General features: G+C 41.1%; 1 long non-coding RNA gene across 1 annotated transcript; it reads right to left on the bottom strand.

Annotated features, from left to right (window-relative positions):
• Window positions 1-606: 606 nt before the first annotated feature.
• LOC127142746 (uncharacterized) lies at window positions 607-7,046 on the bottom strand. The gene is made up of 5 exons (XR_007813777.1): window positions 6,866-7,046; window positions 5,778-5,840; window positions 5,460-5,538; window positions 2,466-2,523; window positions 607-1,550 (listed from the first exon to the last, which is right to left on the bottom strand). It is a non-coding gene; the product is annotated as an uncharacterized LOC127142746 (long non-coding RNA).
• Between the last annotated feature and the right edge of the window lie 11,795 nt (window positions 7,047-18,841).

Genomic DNA, 18,841 nt, shown 5'->3' with positions numbered 1-18,841 from the left:
AGGTTAGGTTAGGGTTACAGCTTTTAGCCACTGTTAGCAAGTAGGCCACTGTTAGCAGAGGTTAGGTTAGGGTTACAGCAGAGTTAGGGTTAGGGTTACAGCTTTTAGCCACTGTTAGCAAGAGGTTAGGGTTAGGGTTAGCAGGGGGTTACAGCTTTTAGCCACTGTTAGCAAGAGGTTAGGGTTACAGCTTTTAGCCACTGTTAGCAAGAGGTTAGGGTTAGGGTTACAGCTTTTAGCCACTGTTAGCAAGAGGTTAGGGTTAGGGTTACAGTTTTTCACTACATTTACCCAGAAATTAGGGTTGGGGTACAGCTTTTTGCTACATTTACCCAGAGTTAGGGTTAGGGGTACAGCTTTTAGCCAGAGGTTAGGGTTAGGGTTAATTTTTAGCCACTTGTAGCTGGAGGGTAGGGTTAGGGTTACAGCTTTTAGCCACTGTTAGCAAGAGATTAGAGTTAGGTTGTTTTTTTTAAACCACTTGCGGCCAGAGATAAGATTTATGGTTACTTTTAAAGCCCTAACCCTAACCCTCACCTCTGGCTACAAGTGGCCTCTGGCTAAAAATACTCACTTTGATACAATATTAAACAGACAGGCAAAATATTCAGTGTTCAGAAGTATTTATTTGAGAAAGCATAAGATAATCCTTAATTTGCCTTACAGCAGGGAAATAAGGTGTTGCAGCGGCAAAAATAGAAAAAGGAAAAATATAAACAAGACAAGGTGTAAAACAAGATAATATATAACATATAAAAATGTTTGAAATAAAATAACAAAATGACAAAATCTAGAAGTCTCTGTGAATATGTGTTTGTCTGTGGAAAACAAAGGTAAGATGGCTGCTTTAACATAATTAAGCCGTATATCATAATATAGTAAGGCATCAAAAACAGTCAAAAAATGTCATAGTACAGTAAGGCATCAAAAAACATCAAAAACATCAAAAAACGTTTAAACATGTTATAGTATAGTAAGGTGTCATAAAAATTAAAAAAAAAAAAAAAGTCATAGTATAGTAAGGCATAAAAAACATCAAAAAATGTCAAAAAAAAAATGTAAAGCCAAAAAAAAAGGAAAAGAATAAAGTCACAGTATAGTAAGGCATGAAAAACATATGTCACATGTCACAGTAAAGTAAGGTGTCAAAAATCACAAAAAAATGTCACAATACAGCAAAGTGCCAAAAAACATCAAATATGTCATAGTATAGTAAGGCAGTAAAAATGTGACAAAATATCATAGTATAGTCAGGCATCAAAAATTGTCACAGTAAGGTGTCAAAAAAATGGGGAAATAAAGTCAGAATTACAATAAGTTCTTCTTATATACAGTTTCAGAAGTATTCATTACAGTGACTGTAATAATTACAAAAAAACACAAAAATTTGTGATACTGAGTTAAGTTTAGTTTAAATCATTGTAAATTGTAGGTATTAAAAATGAATAAGTACAGTTTAGAGAGGAGAGGAAAAATGCATTTACTGATCAGTTTCCGTGATTAACGTGTTCTTGTCTCTGCAGGGGAAGATGACGACAGCAGCTGAAGACCTGAAGTGGATGAAAGAAAACAAGTGTTACAAAGCTGTTAATTAGATAAAAGACTTCCACCATCTAACTGCTGAAAACAGTGTTAGTTTCCTGTTGTTCACTTTGTTTCTCTCCACCACCTGTAATGTAGTCATGGGCACATTTTCCAAAGACTAATATCTCTAGTGTATCACAAGCCGTTAAATGACCACAAAGATGCTTAGTAGACATGTTCATCGTTGGAAAATGTGCTCATAACTATATTAACCCTAACCAGCTCTAACAAGTGTTTCCTTATTGGTCTAATGTCTGTCATCACCTTTGCTGTGATTAGTTAAATGTCTGGAATAAAATCATTAAAAGTGTCTTCCTACACTTATGAGTTGCATTTCTCTATTTTGAAACATTATTATTATACAAATCATTTTATTGCATTTTATTCTAAGAAAAATGTCATGATTCTCGTGTTAATTTTTTTGACCTATTTTTGACCTATTTTTAAACATTTTGAAGGTTTTAACCTTATCAAACCGGTTTTATGAGGTTTCTTAAATGTTTTATCCTTTTTTTTTTTTTTTAAAGGTTTTACATTTAATTTTTACAGGTTTTGTACTTTTAGTTTTTAGACATATCTTTTGAAGATTTTATGCTTAATATTCAAAGGGTTTCAATGTATTTATTCATAGTTTTATACTTTTTTTTCTTAAACCTATATTAAAAGGGTTTCTATTTTATTCTAAAGTTTTATTTTTTCTGTTTTATACATATTTTTTTTAGATTTTTTCCAGCTGCATTGTTGAAAAATACTAATACTAACTGAAACTGGTAAGTTACAGGAGCTTTAATTTGTTTCTATTTGTTCCAGACAAGATTCACAAGAGTGTCTGCAGCTGAGACAATAAAGAGTCAGGCTGAAAAGAATAAACTAACACTGACCTTCTGGAAATGTCTTCACATCTGTCTCTTCTGTGATTTGATGGTTCAAGTTTGAATCCTGTGGAGAAAAACACAACAAACATTAATATAAAGATGTGACTTTAAACACCCCAAAAGTACAGAGAGTTTCTGGGTATTTAACTTCAAACTCAAAAGATAGACAAGTCAAAGACACTAAATCTACAAAGAAACCAGTGTGTGGAGTAACTCTTTCTGGACTAAACAGAACTAGTCAAAGAGTTAAATTTGCTTTCTGCACATAGACAGAAGAAGCTGCTCTTACTGGAGAACTGACTTCACCAGCTCCTGATATTCACACAACAGCAGTGGTGGAAATGTTTTTTTTTCCAAAGTTTGAACTAAATCTGGTTGATAGGAGCAAAAATAAAGCAAAAAGACACAGATTTCACATTTCTATGATTTACTGTACTAATGAGAAAGAGAGAGACAGGGAGAGACAGAGGGAGGGAGAGAGTTCATTTTCTTTGAACTGCGCGTTCATTAACTACATAAATAAACTTTGATAATGAGTGGTCTTTTTGTGACAAATCAAACTATTGTGAACTAAACTGTTTCTAAGAGTAGAATGGGAGGCAGAGCCTTCAGTTATCAGGCTCCTCTACTGTGGAACCTTCTCCCAGTTTCGGTCTGGGAGGCAGACACCCTCTGTACCTTTAAGAGTCGGCTTAAAACTTTCCTCTTTGATAAAGCTTATAGTTAGGGTTGGCTCAGGCTTGAACCATCCCTTAGTTATGCTGCTATAGGCCTAGACTGCCGGGAGATCTCCCATGATGCACTGAGCTTCTATCTCTCTCTCCTCTCTCCACTCGGTATGGATTCATATCCCATGTTACATGTTACTAACTCAGTATCTCCCCTTTCCTGTAGTATTGTGCTCTCCGTCTCTCTCTCCTCTTCTGTCTCTTTCTGCAGGTATTTCTGCCTCTGGAGCTGTAGAGTCTGATCTGTGATGACAAGCCTCCTGCTGCTCCTACAACTCCACTCAACACCTGCTGCTAGAATTAAAATATTTAATTATCACTACTATCATTACTACTGCTGTATTACTGGCCTCACCTTACATTTTATATGGAACCTGTGTTATGCTATGTTCTTCTTTCGCTATTCTCCACCCCCTCTCCCCCCTCTCCCCCTCTCTCTCGTTCTTAACCCAACCGGTCGAGGCAGATGGCCGCCCACCCTGAGTCCGGTTCTGCTCGAGGTTTCTGCCTCTTAAAGGAAGTTTTTCCTTGCCACTGTCGCCTAGTGCTGCTCATGGTGGGATTTGTTGGGTCTCTCTCTGTAAATACCTATTTTAAAGAGTACGGCCTAGACCTGCTCTATATGAAAAGTGCCTTGAGATGACTGTTGTTGTGATATGGCGCTATATAAATAAAATTGAATTGAATTGAATTATTCAGACTTTAGATCAATTACTGAAGGTACAGTCATGACCAAAAATATTGGCACCCCTGTACTTCTTTCAGATAATGCAAATTGTTGCAGTTAAAAATGCATCGGTGTTCACATGTTTTTGTCTTTAGTTTGCAATGGACCAATCCAGAAAGACCAGAGAAAAAGACTAATAATGTTCCACACAGAACTCCAGAAGTTGACTGGACAAAATAGTTTGCAACTTTTCAAAATTGTTAGAAATAATTGCATTTCAGACACGTGATGTTCCTTTAATTTGTATTTAAACTCACCTGTGGCAAGTTTAAAGGTTTAAATGTAGAAAAGTTGACACAACCTTTGTGTTGTGTGACTGTGTTTACCACACTAAGCATGGAAAAAAAGAAGAAGCAAAGAATTGTCTGAGGATTTGAGAAACAAAACAGTGGAAAAGCATGGACAAACTCAAGGCTACAAGTCCATCTCCAGAAATCTTCATGTTCCTGTGTCCACTGTGTTTAGTGTCATCAAGAAGTTTACTGCCCCTGGCTCTGTAGCCAACCTCCACGGACGTGGATGGAAGAGGAAAAAAATGATGAAATATTGTAAAGAAGGATTGTTCTAATAGGGGATAAAGAACCTCGATCGTCTTCCAGAAATTCAAGCTGACCTGCAGACACAGGGAACAATAGTGTCAGCTCACACTGTCTGTCGCCATCCGAATGAAATGGGACACTGTGGTGAGAAACCCAGAAGCACCCCACTGCTGACACACAGACACAGAAAGCCAGTCTGGAGTTTGCCAAAATTTAACTGAGGAAGCCAAAGTTCTTCTGGGAGAATGTCCCGTGGACAGATGAGACCAACATAGAGCTTTTTGGTGAAGCATCATTCTGTTTACAAAAAATGAAAGAGGCCTTCAAAGAAAAGAACACGGTCAAACATGGTGGAGGTTCACTGATATTTTGGGGTTGCTTTGCTGCTTGTGACACTGGATGCTTTAACTGTGTGCATGGCATTATGAAATCTGAAGACTACCATAGAATTTTGGAGCACAGTGTAGGGTCCAGTGTCACAGAGCTGGGTCTCCATCAGAGGTCATGGGTCTTTCAGCAAGACAAAGTTCCAAAGCGTACTTCAGAAAGCACCCAGAAATGGCTGAAGACAAAGCGCTGAAGAGCGCTGAAGAGTTCTGAAGTGGCCTATAATGAGTCCAGATCTAAATCTGACACAACACCTGTGGACAGATCTCAAAACAGCAGTTGGGAAAAGAAGAGTGATCCAAAACTCCAGTGGAGAGGTGTAATAAACTCATATTTGGTTACAGGAAGTGACTGATTTCAGCTATACTTGTGTTACCAAATATTAAGTTGAGATTGTCAATAATTGTCCAGTCGATTATAAGAGTTCTGTGTGAATTATATCAGATTTGCTTTTTTCTGCTTTTTTGTGTTGTTCACTGCAAACAAAAGAAGTAAAAAAAAGAAGTGGTGCATTATCTGAAAGAAGCACAGGGGTGCCAATATTTTTGGCCATGATGGTATATAATTTAATGTCAGTGCTCTGTGTTGGACAGTTGATGTAAAGCTGTTAGTGAATTACCTGGAGGCCTCTGTCCTGGTCTCACAGAACTTCTTCATTGTACAAAGAATCTCTGTGATCGTGGACGAAGTGGTGACTCCTGGAGAAAATAAAGGGAGAAATATACAAAAGAAAATGATCAATACACTATGACCTATTCCTCATCACAGATAAATATCCAATATTTCAGCTGAATCAGAACATTTTGAGTGTCTCAGAGAATGGGCTGTTTACTGTCACATATGACAAGAAAAAGTATCAGATCTTTAACAATCAATAACAAAAAATATTTGGGAAAAATTAAGTAAAATTATAATCTTAATATAATATTAAGTTTACCGTGAGAGGTGTCAGGTGAGAGCTGATGTTTCTGTCCAGGCTGCAGCAGCTGAACCAGTAAACCTGGAAAACACAAGAACAACACATGAAAAACAAAGAACCTTATTAATAAAGAACAGGTCACCTCCAAACCATGAACAGTGTAGAAGAATACAACTATGAAAACTAAACACTAGAACCTTGACAATCAAACTTTTAGAGGTGAGTTTTGAGTTTTTTTGAGAATAAATTAATGATGTTACTGAATGACTTTATTGATCTCAGAGAAAAGCTATTTTTAAGTGAGTTTTTCTAATAATTTCTAACAGCAATCTCAGCTCAGACATTGTGACCTGGTCTTGAGGCTTAAAACTCGAGGAGGAGCAGAGCTAAAAGCAAATTTTCAAGCTTGTATTTGACACAAAACTGAGCTCAATAAAGTCTCAAGTCACCACAAACAGATTTCTAATCAATAACATACACAACAGGGGATCAATGTATGGCTATGGACAGATTGATACAACAAAGCTACAAAGACAAACAAAATCACAGAGAGAAAAACTCAGTCGTAAAATGATCACAATAAGATGCTTAACCTCCACACTGAAACACACAACGGCCTCAAAGACATGTTAAATGACCAGGAACTGATATAAAACTATAAAGACACAATACAATGCAAAACAACCACAGAGAAGCTGACCATAGCCATCCAGAGACGCAAATCATTGCAACACAACCACAGACAGACACGAAGTGATCACACATCGACACGATAATCCGCCATAAACTGACGCTCGCTGCTAACGCTAACGCTCTCCTATAAGACTAATGCTAGCACTCTCTAGAAGACTAATGCTAACGCTCTCCATAAAATTAATGCTAACGCTCTCTACAAGACTAATGCTAACGCTCACTATAAGACTTAATGCTAACGCTCTCCTACAAGACTAATGCTAACGCTCTCCTACAAGACTAATGCTAACGCTCTCCTACAAGACTATTGCTAGTGCTCTCTATAAGACTTATGCTAACGCTCTCTATAAGACTTATGCTAACGCTCTCCTACAAGACTAATGCTAACGCTAGCCGCTAACTGTTTGCCTTACCCTCGCGCAGCGGGTGTGTTCAATCTCCAGTCTCACTCACGTTCGACCAGAAAAAGCAGCTCCTTAGTTTGTTTCAGCAGCTACACCTCCCCGGCAACAACGTTTTCTCACAGGAGCAGCAAACAGAACCCCGGCTTCAACCTTGGTTTAAATCTGTTTTCCCACTTCGTTTCTCCGCCTCTGGGCTCCTCCCAGAAGGTCATAGCCAATGAGAAGGCACGTCGTGGCCGATGACGACATACGTCAGCTAAGATTGGCAGAAAAACGCTGATTGGCTGGCCGATTCTCGTCCACCTAGCAACCCGAGAACCGCCTCTGATTGGTCGTAAAATACATCCACTGTGAAGAGCCACAGTCACATACAGAACTGGTGTTATTAAATCAAAAGTATTCACTCCATCCAAAGGAGGGTGGGAGATATTTCCCTTAATTAGCAAGTCACCATCCACATCTGAATATAACAGGAAGTAAAGTTTGAAAGTGTTCACAATAAAAAGAGACTTATTTAAAAATTAATTTGAAATATATATATATATATATATATATAGTAAAAATTTCATTTCAAACAGAAATTGCTGGTCCTCCATGAGGTGAGTTGATACCAGGAGGTGGGGCTTATATCTGCAGTCTCGGACAGTACCAGATCCCCTCACCCCCTCCTCCCCCCATCCTCCTCCTCCCTGGATGTCTCTGATGTTCACGGCCTCTCTCCATCACTGTCGGCCCCGGGGCAGGCCGCTGAGGAGCCCGCTGAGGAGGGAAAACAGAGGAGGGGGTGGACGGAGGAACGAGGAGCTGGAAGGAGGGATGGATGGATGGATGGATGGAGGGAGTGAGTGGGAGGGGGGTGAGGAGGAGAGGAGGGGATGTTTCCCCCCTCAGGGCCTCCAGAGGCAGCGCTTGTATCAATCACTCGACGGGAGGAGAGGGCGATTCTGACGGATGATATCCCCCAGCACGCCTCCTCCTCCCTCACTCTCCTACTCTCTCTCTGACCCTGGATGAACTTCCCTTCTTCATCCCTCGCTCTCTCCATCCATCCTCTCTATTTTTCTCTCCTCTGTTCCTGCATGGATGGACTTCACACTGTTTACTCTTTCCTCTCTGGTGATCTCCCTCAGACTTGGTAAGGACCTCCTCCTTCCTTCTTCCTCTTTTCCTCCCTCCTTTCCCAGAGGTCTAGCTCCTTTCCCCTCCTCCCTCCCATCCCTCTTTCTCTTCTGTGGTACTTTCTTCCTCCTCCCTAACTTCTATTTTTCTCCTTACTCTTTTTGATTTAATCTTTTCTCTCCCTCCTTCTTTTCCTTGTCCTCTTTCTCTATCTCCTCCTCACACCTTAGATTTTCTTCCTACTCCTCTATTCACCTCTTCCACCTCTCCTTCCCTTGCTCCCTACCTCCTTTTCCTTATTACATTTCTCCTCCAAGTCTCTCTTTTCCTTTCCTCTTACATTTCACATTTATCCTCCATGCATCCTTTGTCCTTTCTTTCATTCTTTCATTGCATTTTCTTCCTTTCTTTCCTTTTTCGGACTCTGTCACCTCCTTTTCCTACTTTCCACCAACTCCATCCTCCATCCTTCCTTCGTTCCTTTTCTCTTTCTACTTTTTTCCTTATTTAACTTTTCTAGTTTCCCACTTTTTCTCCCTTCATTCATTCTTCCATCTTTCTTTGTTCCTCCCTTCTTCTGTCCACCTCTTTCCTCTCTTCACTTGTCTCCTCCTCAGTCCTACTCCCTCTTACATTTCTCCTTCTTCTCTCTCCTTCCATACTTCCCTGAATCCCTCCTTCTTTTCTCCTCCACAGAACATCCCTTCTTGCCTCCTCTGACCAGATTGTGTCTTGCTGCACTGTAACCTCCTCCTCCTCCTCCTCCTCCTCCTCCTCCTCCTCCCCGGGCCCTGGCAGCTGTCAGGTGGCGCTGTGTTTCTGGCTAAAGCAGCCGCTCGGTGTCACGGTTCAGCTCTGTGGAGGGAAACTGCAGGAGGAGAAGACCTGTCAAGACCAGCTCTGGGGAGGCGCAAGGTAGGGCGAGGAGGTGCTAGGTGATATGAGGAGGCGCCCGCTGAGTGAGAAGGGATACAGCAGCGGAGCAAAAGGTGGAGGAAAGAAGCCAAGATACATTTTGGCTGACAGCAAAATGGCCAGAGGAGAGAAAAATGGAGGAGGGGAGGAGGAGAGCAAACGAAGAAACAAGGGGAGAAGGAGAGAAGTCAAAGATAGGATAAGTAGGAGGTGTAAAGAGTGAGAGGAAGGAAAAGAGAGAAAGAAAGGAGGACAGGAAGCCACAAGAGATAGAAGGAGAATGTGAAAGGGAGGATGGAGGAGAACAGATGAAGAGGAGAGAGGAGAGAGGAGGAGGTAGAGGAGATCAGCAGGGAGGTGAAACAGCAGTAAAGCTCTAATCTCTCTTCTCCTAACGGCATTTCAATGGTAATGATGACACCAGCAGGAAGTTTCCACTCAGCAGGCCTCCTCTCTGCTCCTCTCCTGCTTCCTCTCCTCCTCCCTTCCTCTCCTCTCTCTCCTTTAATCTTCTTTACATTCTTGGCTCCTGTCTCTGCTTTCCCCTTCCTCTTTCTTCCATCTCTCCAGCTCCTCCTTTGTTTGCTCCCCTTTCATCTCCTACTTGTCTCCACCCCCCACCCCATATTTTTTTCCTTCTACTCCTCCTCCACTCTTTCCTTGTTCTTTTTCTCCTTTCCTGTTTCTTCTCTCCTTCACCTCTCCCTCCATCACTCCTCTCCTCTTCTAACACAAAGACTAGTTCTCATCTTTTCCTGTCCAGTGTGTCCTCCATCTCTCCTTCACCCCCTCATCTCCTCCTCACTGCTCCTCTTCACATTCTCTGTCCTCCTCTTCTCTTCCCTTAATCACTCATTTACTCATACCTTCTCTTATCCTTGTTGCTGCTCTTCATCCTCCTCTCCTTCTCCTTTCCTTCTTATACTCTTTACTCCTTCTCTCCTAGTCTCCCTCTTCACTGTTCTTTTCCACTTTCTCCTGCTCCCTTCTGTTTCTTCTGTTTTCAGTCCTTTCCTCCCTTCATCATTTCTCCTCCTTCCTTCTCTCCTCCTTTCCTAAACCGCCTTTACTCCTTCTTTCCATCGTTCCCATCTTCTCTCCCTTTTTTAATTTTCTTTTTCCTCTTTTCATCCTCTTCACCTCCTCTCCTCTTCCTCCTCCTTCACTCATATCTTTCCTCTCCTCCTCTTTCAACACCCTCTTGAATCCTCCTCCTCTTGTCTTCACTTTCTTATTCATTCCTCCTCCTTTCCTTTTCCTTCTCTTGTCTCCTCCTTTATCCTTCTCCTCTTCATCTTCACCCCCCCCCCTCGCTCCTACTCTTCCTCTCCTCCTCCTCCCCCTCTCCTCCAGCAGTAATGATACGAGCAGCAGGAACTTTCTTCCCAAACAACAGAAATCGTCTCCTTTCAAGTCTTTAGGAACAGAAGCAGGAGGGGTTCTGCACCACTCTCTTTTCACCCACCAGCATTTCCCCTCTAACTCCATCTCCAAGGTAACGGGCATCATCATGATCATCACCCTTTGTCATCATCGTCATCATCATCATCATTGCACTAATGATGCTAATTCATAACCAGCAGTGATGGGGGCGATACATCATCTGCAGCTTTGACCTCAGCAGGTGAAGAGCCATGAGGTGCGACCTCCGGCCCGTCCGGCCCGCTCCGCTGACCTTCCAGACGGCCGCCGCCGAGCTGAACGTCCGGCACGATGGCGGGAGGTGGGCGGATGCTCGTTAGCTGCCGGCGTGGCGTTGGGGCGCGGCTGACCTTGGAGGAGGAAGAGGAGCAGGAGGAGGTGGTTATGAGTGAAGTCTGTTGTTTGACAGTCTGACAGATTAAAGAGGAGTTTTAGCCAGAAGGAGATTGAATCGTTAATTTTATTTAACAGATTTTGGCCATCTATCTTTAAATCACAGGAGATTTACACCGCATCATCTGATATTATCTTAAGTTTCAATGTACAAGTCAATGCATCATTTTCTTGGGTAATATATCTTGTCAGGTAATCATATGTCTCAATGACTTAAATACTGATTTAAAGGCTTTTTTGTTCTTCCAGGAACAAAAATCTGCTGAGGAAATTGTAATATTATATATTTTAAACCGCCTGGCTGCTCAGCTTCAAACACACTGGTTCCTACAGAAGTTAATTAAAAAAAGGCTCAGTAATTCTCTAAAACAGTTTCTCTCTGTAGTTTTTAATCAAACAAACAGGAGGAAACAGGGCATTTGTTGGGGACTACTTTCAGCGGTGGAATGATCCATGTGTAGTTCTGCAGCAGATATTCCCCTGCAGCTGGACACTGAGATCGAGTCCAAATAAACTGCAGCGGCCGAGCTCATGATAATGAAGGGAAATGTGTGTTTTTAATAGTTTCTGGACGACAGCGGAGCTCTGAGGCACAGAGCAATAAACTATATCAGGCTCTGGATACACAAACAGATTGTCCAGCCATTGTCCAATCAGATCTCAGCAAGGTGAGCTTTGGGTTTCTCCACATGCTGATGTGGTGTCTGAGGTATTTTTTTAGCATTTTTCCAAAATCAAAAACAATGAGTTTGTCAGCTGTACCATGAGCTAGCTGTAACACAGTTACTGACCTTAGCATTTTAACATGTATGTAGAGATTAAAATGTATATTTAAGATGATGGAGGCAGATTGAGACATTCAGACATCTGCTACAGACACAGTGTTTGCTAATTAGCTAGCTAGTCACTGCTGGTAAAACCTGCCAGTAACAGGTGAGCTGAGAAAATCAAAGCTTGACCTGTTATCTGATGGTAAATCTGTCACTGTTGAATCAAAAACCTGATATTCAGTTGTAGCATCAGTAACACAGAGAGACAGGGCTCTGTTGGAGGTTTTGACCTTTTCATTGGGCGTGTTGACAGCAAGAAAAACACAATTTCACCAACATTGTCTTTTTAAACCGAAAATGATGCTCAAAGCTTAACATGTTTTTCTGGTTCTTAAATGGGAGGGTTTCGGATGTTTGATGGCGTCACGGGTCATTAAACATCCAGTTCACAGGGATCTTTGGTCCTGATGCAGCTTCATGGTGTTTATTGTCAGATTTTTCTTCAAAATCTATTTGTGGAGAATTTCTGAGCTTCATCATTTCTCCCCATTATAATGATGAAACCCAGCAGATGAAATTTGGATTCCACTCTGCCAAACACAGGTCAAATCCATTTCGTCATTACACATTCATCCTCTGTGCTTTCATTTTATTCTCATCTGATTCCAGAAGCTGCTGCAGACTTTTAGCTGTAAAGTGTTTTTTTTTCTAAGTGTGTGTTTGTGTGTTGGTTGGTTGAATTATGCAAAGAGACAGTGTTCATCTCCAGCAAGGCCAGACTTTCTTTCCTTCCGGAGGAGACGATGATCTTTCATCATTTTTGTCTCTTCACTCTGTGTTTCTCTTCAGACCTTGACACTGAAGAAAGACTCACATTTTTTCTTCTGTTCTCTGATTCACTGTATAGAAAAACTGAAACATTCTGATTTTTCTTGGTATTCTTCTCATTATGGTCGTAGAGCTTTTATTCCAAGGCTAAAGGACTATACCAGCGCTCTTATACATATTTTAGTCCTTAAATTACGTACACTTCACATTCCTGCTGAATGTTTTCATATGATTATTAGTCTGATTTCCAACTTTTCAGACCACCACAGGTTCCACAAGTTGCTGCAGGCAGGTGATCCATCACAGTCAACACTTTTAGCAGGAGGCAGCTTGTTCCTGACCAGATCATGAGGTTGTGAGCGATGGGACGTATGGTGGGAGTTTTCAGCCCTGCAGCCATTTAAAACATGTTGGATATCCAGTGATCGGTCACAGAGGATCGAACCCAACAGGAGCTGGAGGAAAGACAAAAACAGACGTGATAAAATTCTGTCAAACTTATAAGCAGCATGATTTTAGTTTGGTGTTTAGATGTGCCAGACAACAAGAGTTGTACTCGAAGAGAACACATGCAGACACAAGGAGAACATGCTAACTCCACACAGAAAAACCCCGGGGTTCAAACCCAGAATCTTCTTGCTGTGAGGGACAGTGCTAACCACTGCACCACTGTGTCGTCCAAAAATATCAAACAGATTAAAGATGATAGGCAGCGTCTTCCCCCGGTTTACATGACTCAAACGTTTCACCGGTCAACAGTCCACTCGGCTGTTTGCAGAGCAAACGAGAAGGTTTGAAGTGTTGTCTGCTGTTGCTGTGGTCTTCAGCCATGGAATAGGCTTTCATATGGACCTGAAGGCAGCGCAGCCTCAGGCATTTCAGATTGTTTCAACTCTGAGCATGAAAGTTTAAACTTGACCTGGGATCAGTTCAACTAAATAATCTTAAAACAAAGGTCAATTTATCTGCTTTTTGTTTTTGTTACAGCAAAAAGAAGAAGAAGAAAAAAAGCTGATTCTGTAGCACATGCACCTTTGACTGAAGATTATTTTGTAGCATTATATACTTTGACTTTATTTATTTTTTTAACTTTCAGCGTTAAACCAATGAGATGACAGCTGGTGGTGACTAAAAGCCACAAGTACCAAAATATTTTCATGCACCCAGATCTATCTTGATCGATTACTTGTCTTCTCAGAGAAGATAAGTTTGTTATTTTGTGATGAACATACTGCACTCCTCTCTTCTTTCTCATAAATAATCAGACCAAATTACAGGTTTCTTCTTAATATTCCACCAACATCTCAGATTTAAAGATTGACTCAACAAACCTGTCAATCACACATCAAAGACAGAGATGAAGAGATGAAAACCAAACAGTTATTGATGATGTTTTTAAAAGCTGATGAAATGAACTTTGTTGGAAAGTCATGATTTTATGTTTCCTGTAGCTTTCACCTGGTAAAACATGAGATGTCTCCAGAGGATGTGAGTAATCGGAGAAGACCAGCAGCTCAGCAGCCGCGTGCAGAAACAGAAACACTGCAAGCTGCATCTCTGCCTGTTTCATCTCAGCGTTCGCTCTCTTGTTTCTTTAGGAGGTGAAGCCAGCCGCCATGGTTTGGAGCAGGAAGTTGTTGTGGTGGAGGTTAGGTAAAGAGAACACGCAGGAACCAAAGAAAACACAACATCAAGCAGAAACAAAAGACGAAAAAAAAACAAAAACTACAAAACCACAAACAGAGAATACACGTGCGGTGCATTGATTTCTGTTGGAGCGCCTGCATGAGGCGTGATGGGAATCCACACACACACACACACACACACACACACAGCCTGTACACTCTGGAGAATCTGCAATCTGTGCCATTTTCTCCTGTAGTGAAATATTCCTATTCCCTGTGACAGCCGAGGGTGGTGGCAGAATTTACCTTCACATCCACATCTGAGCGTCTCGGCTGCCAAACCGCCGCCGCCCGCCGAGCCTGGAAATCTGCTCTAATAAGCAGAGCTGGCTGGCTGAGGCACTGCTCAGTAAATATTACTCAGTAAATATTACGCTTACCAATCAAAAACGTCACCCGTTTCAATATGACTCCCTCTAAATATCAGACTGGAGGCTGAGTTACACCACTGCATGCCCTTATTCATTCTCCTCATAATTAGTCAGTATTCTCTCACATCCACCCAACAAGCTGACTCTCTCTGCCTGGAAGTTTCTTCTGTGCTGTGATGAAAAATGTTTGGAAAGTTTCTTTTCCTGTGGCTGGAAGTTTCTTTCTTTCTTTCTTTCCTTTTTTAAAAAAAATCGCTCTGCCTTTGAGATTTGCAGCCTGAACCCAACTGGGTGTGATTTCATTTAATCCCCTCGGATGTCATCACACTGTGTTTTCTTTTATTTGTTAGCTTGTTAGTTCTCTGTTTCTGCTCATATCATGTATTTTTCTTATTGTCAACTAATCTCATGGGCAGACCCAAATCAACAATGAACGTCTCCTACTAACAAGAATGATCTGTGTATCCAAACCCTGACAGATCTTATTCCTCTGAGCCACAGAGCTCCATCATCACTGATCCACACTGTGACACTGGGTGACATGTTCCTTCATTATGAACACATGTGGTCAGCTATTTTCACTCAGTCCCACAGACACACTGTCCTGCTGCCCTACATACTCACTACATCAACAAATGTGGATTAATCCGCTGCTGAAAATAGTCCCCAACAACTGCACTATTTCCTCCTGAAACAATATGTTTGTGAGCTGGTTTTAAATATTTAACAGGAACTACGAAAATAGGGAAATCTGAAAATTGCTGACAGGAGAACTGACAGGTTGTTGGGTTGGGTCTTTGCAAGAGACAGAAAAAAGTAACTCCAGACTTAACAAATAAGTGTAAACCTCTACAGTACAACAGCTCTCTAGAAAGCTAAATTAGCATGTTTGTGTTATCAACATGATGCTAGTGACAGATTCTAGTGATTTTTCTTATAATCACAACACATGAAAAAACAGCTCGAAAAACAACAACAAAAAAAAAGGATCGATAAAAATGACTAAGAATAACCAAGTTAACTAAAACCTAACTATAATCTCTGTGTTTACATCCCAAGAACTAGTTCCTGCTGCGGAGGAAGACACAGGACAGCAGAGTAACGAGTACCGACAGTGTGAATAACAAGCATCGACATCAGCTGAGCTGTGTGTGTATGTGTGTGTGTGTGTGTGTGTGTGTCTCCACCATCTATCTAATGGATTGTGACTGGTTGATTGAAGTTTACTGAGAACTGCTAATTGGACCAGAATGGAGAAGTGTGTTTCATTTCGTGGGGATGCAGTGTGTGTGTGTGTGATTGTGTGTGTGTGTGTGTGTGTGTGTGTGTGCAGCTAATGGCTTTGTGTACGTGACATATGTCCAGTTTCTTTCAAACACTCACATACTGAACCTGGAGCAGTTCAGACAAACTGGTTTGTTTCTATGAGCTCAATTTATTGTTGATAAGATTCTGATCTTGTAAAGTGATGTTCACAAATAAATCCAGAGTTTGTAGTTTTAAATCAACCTTTGTAAACCTGTAAAATAAATCTGTGTGTCTGTACGTGTGTAGAAAAGATTTGTAAAACTCACAAACTTCATCTGTCAGTGGTTTTCACAGTGGCCGTACCTGAACTAACCCACCTCTTAACATCGTCATTATGAAGTCACAGCTACAGAATATACAGAAACACAGTATAACTGAACTCTGCATCATCAGGTCATGGAGCCATTACTGAAGCAATGCTATAAAACCCAATGAACACAGTTTAATAGGTCTCCAAACAGTGCAGCCACAGCTGCTCCACACACATCATCGCTATATTAACTCATAAAATACAGGTAAAATACATTTTACTCACTGAAACTGCTGATTATTTGTAGAGAAATTTAATTCACTTCAGTCCTGAATTCCTTCCTACATTCCTTCAGTCAGTGTGAGTTAAAAAAACAGCTGTTAAATCTATGCTAACACGTGTTAGCTTGCGCTAGTAGCGATAGATGTGGTTTGCTAGCTCTGACCAGTGGGCTCTCTGACCGTCCAATCACATGACATGAAAATGCAGACGTTATCATAGACCATAGACCTGACTTGAAATCTGATTGGTTAAAGGATTCATGAGGCAACAGTTTAATCAGCATTTATTTTAAATGAGCGGGGCCTGAATGAAAATCTGATTGGATAAAAGCTCTAACATAAACAGACACTGGAAGCAGGACGAAAGCTCTGACGATACAGGATGACGTCACTTCACTGGCCAATGAGTGAGTTACCTGTCGGTCTACGTGAATTCATATTTACACCTCTGGTTTGTTCGTGATGAGTCACTTCAGTCACAGGACACCATGAAACAGACCAGAAATAAAAGACATTAGATGAACAGAGCCACAGGTGTCCTTCAGCCAGGTGAGCCTGCAGGTGAGTCATTGTGCAGTTTTCTGTTCACGCCTGCAGAATGACTTCAGCCTCACCTGGCTGAAATACAGTGTTTTTCTCCCCTCGCCTCCTCTCCTCTCACCCACACTGTTTGTTCTCCGTCTGTGTGAAGCCTCTGTGATGAGTGTGGTAGCTATTAGCCAAATGGCTGTAATATTACTCCCCTCAGACTCCACAGTCACTTTGCTCCTCATGTTGGCAATCTGTCTGAATGTGTTCTCTGTTATTGCCTCTGCTCTCCTCTGCCAGCAGACGTTATTAGAAGGGTTTTTTCTCCTGTTTTTTTTGCATAACAGGCGAAAGGCGACACGTTAATATGCTGCTGCTGCTGTTCAGAGCGGCAGTGAGGCGATGAGAGCCGGCAGGTATAAACTTCCTGTCCCGACGGCACAGGACAACGAGCTCAGGGCTCAAATGTTCAGACATCCTGACAAATATATAGAGGATGAAATAACCAGCACTGGAATTCATGTCTGCTGCTCCACTGGATAATTCATTCATGTAGAGATTTTTACAGTGTTTTCTAACATTTGAATACTACATCTGTTAATGAATTATTGATTAAAATCCCTCAAATGGATGAAACATCCAGTGTTGGTGATTTTCCTGCTCACAGAGAAGTTGAAGAATCCTCTGATGTTTAATAAATTCTCTAAAACTCCTATTTTTTTTTAAAATTAACAAGTAAATATGAGAACACCTGCTACGTTTATAAATCACTCATCTGTGTAAATTAGAAGAAGATCTCATAAATCACTTTGTCTTTGAATCTCTGGCTGCTGTCACACCCATCCTGTTTGGTCTGAGCCCCTGTCACATCTGCTGTTTTGGTTTTGGTCTGTTTTGGTCCAGACCAAAGGACCAAAACCAAGTCCAACCAAAAGAGGTGGTCTTGGCCCTGGATCAAACTGAACAATGGTTTGCAGAGTGAAAACAGATTTTTTTTTTGGGACGTTCAGACCAATCACAGGAAGTTGAGGCTCGTCACTTATTAAACAAGAGAAGAAGAAAAGTAAAAATAAGCGGCGGCAGCATGAGGAGAGGAAAACTGTAATTTAATCTGCTGACAAAATCAAAGGTCAACTTGAAAAAATAAAAAGTTCTTTCCTGAGAGGATGTTGAACTGATAATACCCTGATGAGCCACAAACCAATTAATGTCAGGTACAGGGAGATGTAGGTGATGACGACAGGATATATTTATCTCAGGTAAAGTTCTTTAGTTTGCTCATAAAACTGCAACAAGAAACCAAAACTAAGTCTGTAGGTAATGCACCTGTAGCCCACCTGCTCCTGTATTACTCAGATAAACAGTTACTGTTTCCTGCTTCTCCTTTACCTACACACACTTTTAAATGTCTTGAGTCCATTAATTCACATCTGATGAACTGTAACACCACTGATTTTAATCTGTGTTAAGATGAAAGCACCAGGTGGTGAACAGGTGTCCAGAGGAGGTGTGGCCTCTAATGAAGGCTAATGAGTGTCCTGATCTGAGCTACACACACACACACAAACTTTACACAAAGTTTTTGTCACGTCTTTGTCTGTCAAGCCCACGTCAACCCTTAATGCTCTTATTCTGAAACACCACTTCCTCTTACAGCCATGAACTCTTCACAATAAAACAGAATATTTCTAAACTTACATCTGTATCTTTTTAAACTTTTATACTGTGGCATTTTGAATCTTTAACGAGCTCACTTTATTAACCATATTTATGACTCATCTTTTAACTTTATCTTCACCTGTTTATTCAACAAAAACATGAACCTTGGTCCAGACTTTCAAATTGTTTCATTCAGTTCTTCATCCTTTTTTTCTCCCTGAGCTGATCAATAACACACTTCAGTCGGAACATCAGTGAGTGGTTGCATTACTGCTCATTAACACTGATTGTCCTCAGCTCAGTTCAGAACTAAACTGGTCTGTTTATGGTTTATGTGGCTGTACATCACAGCTGAGAATGATGCTCTCAGTCACCAGTGAGCAGCTTTTCTAAATAAAACCAGAGTCTGAATGGAAATTGTTGAAAATAGCAGCTCTGCAGAAATATCTGAAATCT

Source organism: Lates calcarifer, linkage group LG8 (genome assembly GCF_001640805.2).
Source record: "Lates calcarifer isolate ASB-BC8 linkage group LG8, TLL_Latcal_v3, whole genome shotgun sequence".
Classification (NCBI taxonomy): domain Eukaryota; kingdom Metazoa; phylum Chordata; class Actinopteri; family Centropomidae; genus Lates; species Lates calcarifer.
The sequence above is the reverse complement of the archived record's forward strand: the minus strand, read 5'-3'. Positions and strand labels throughout refer to the sequence as shown.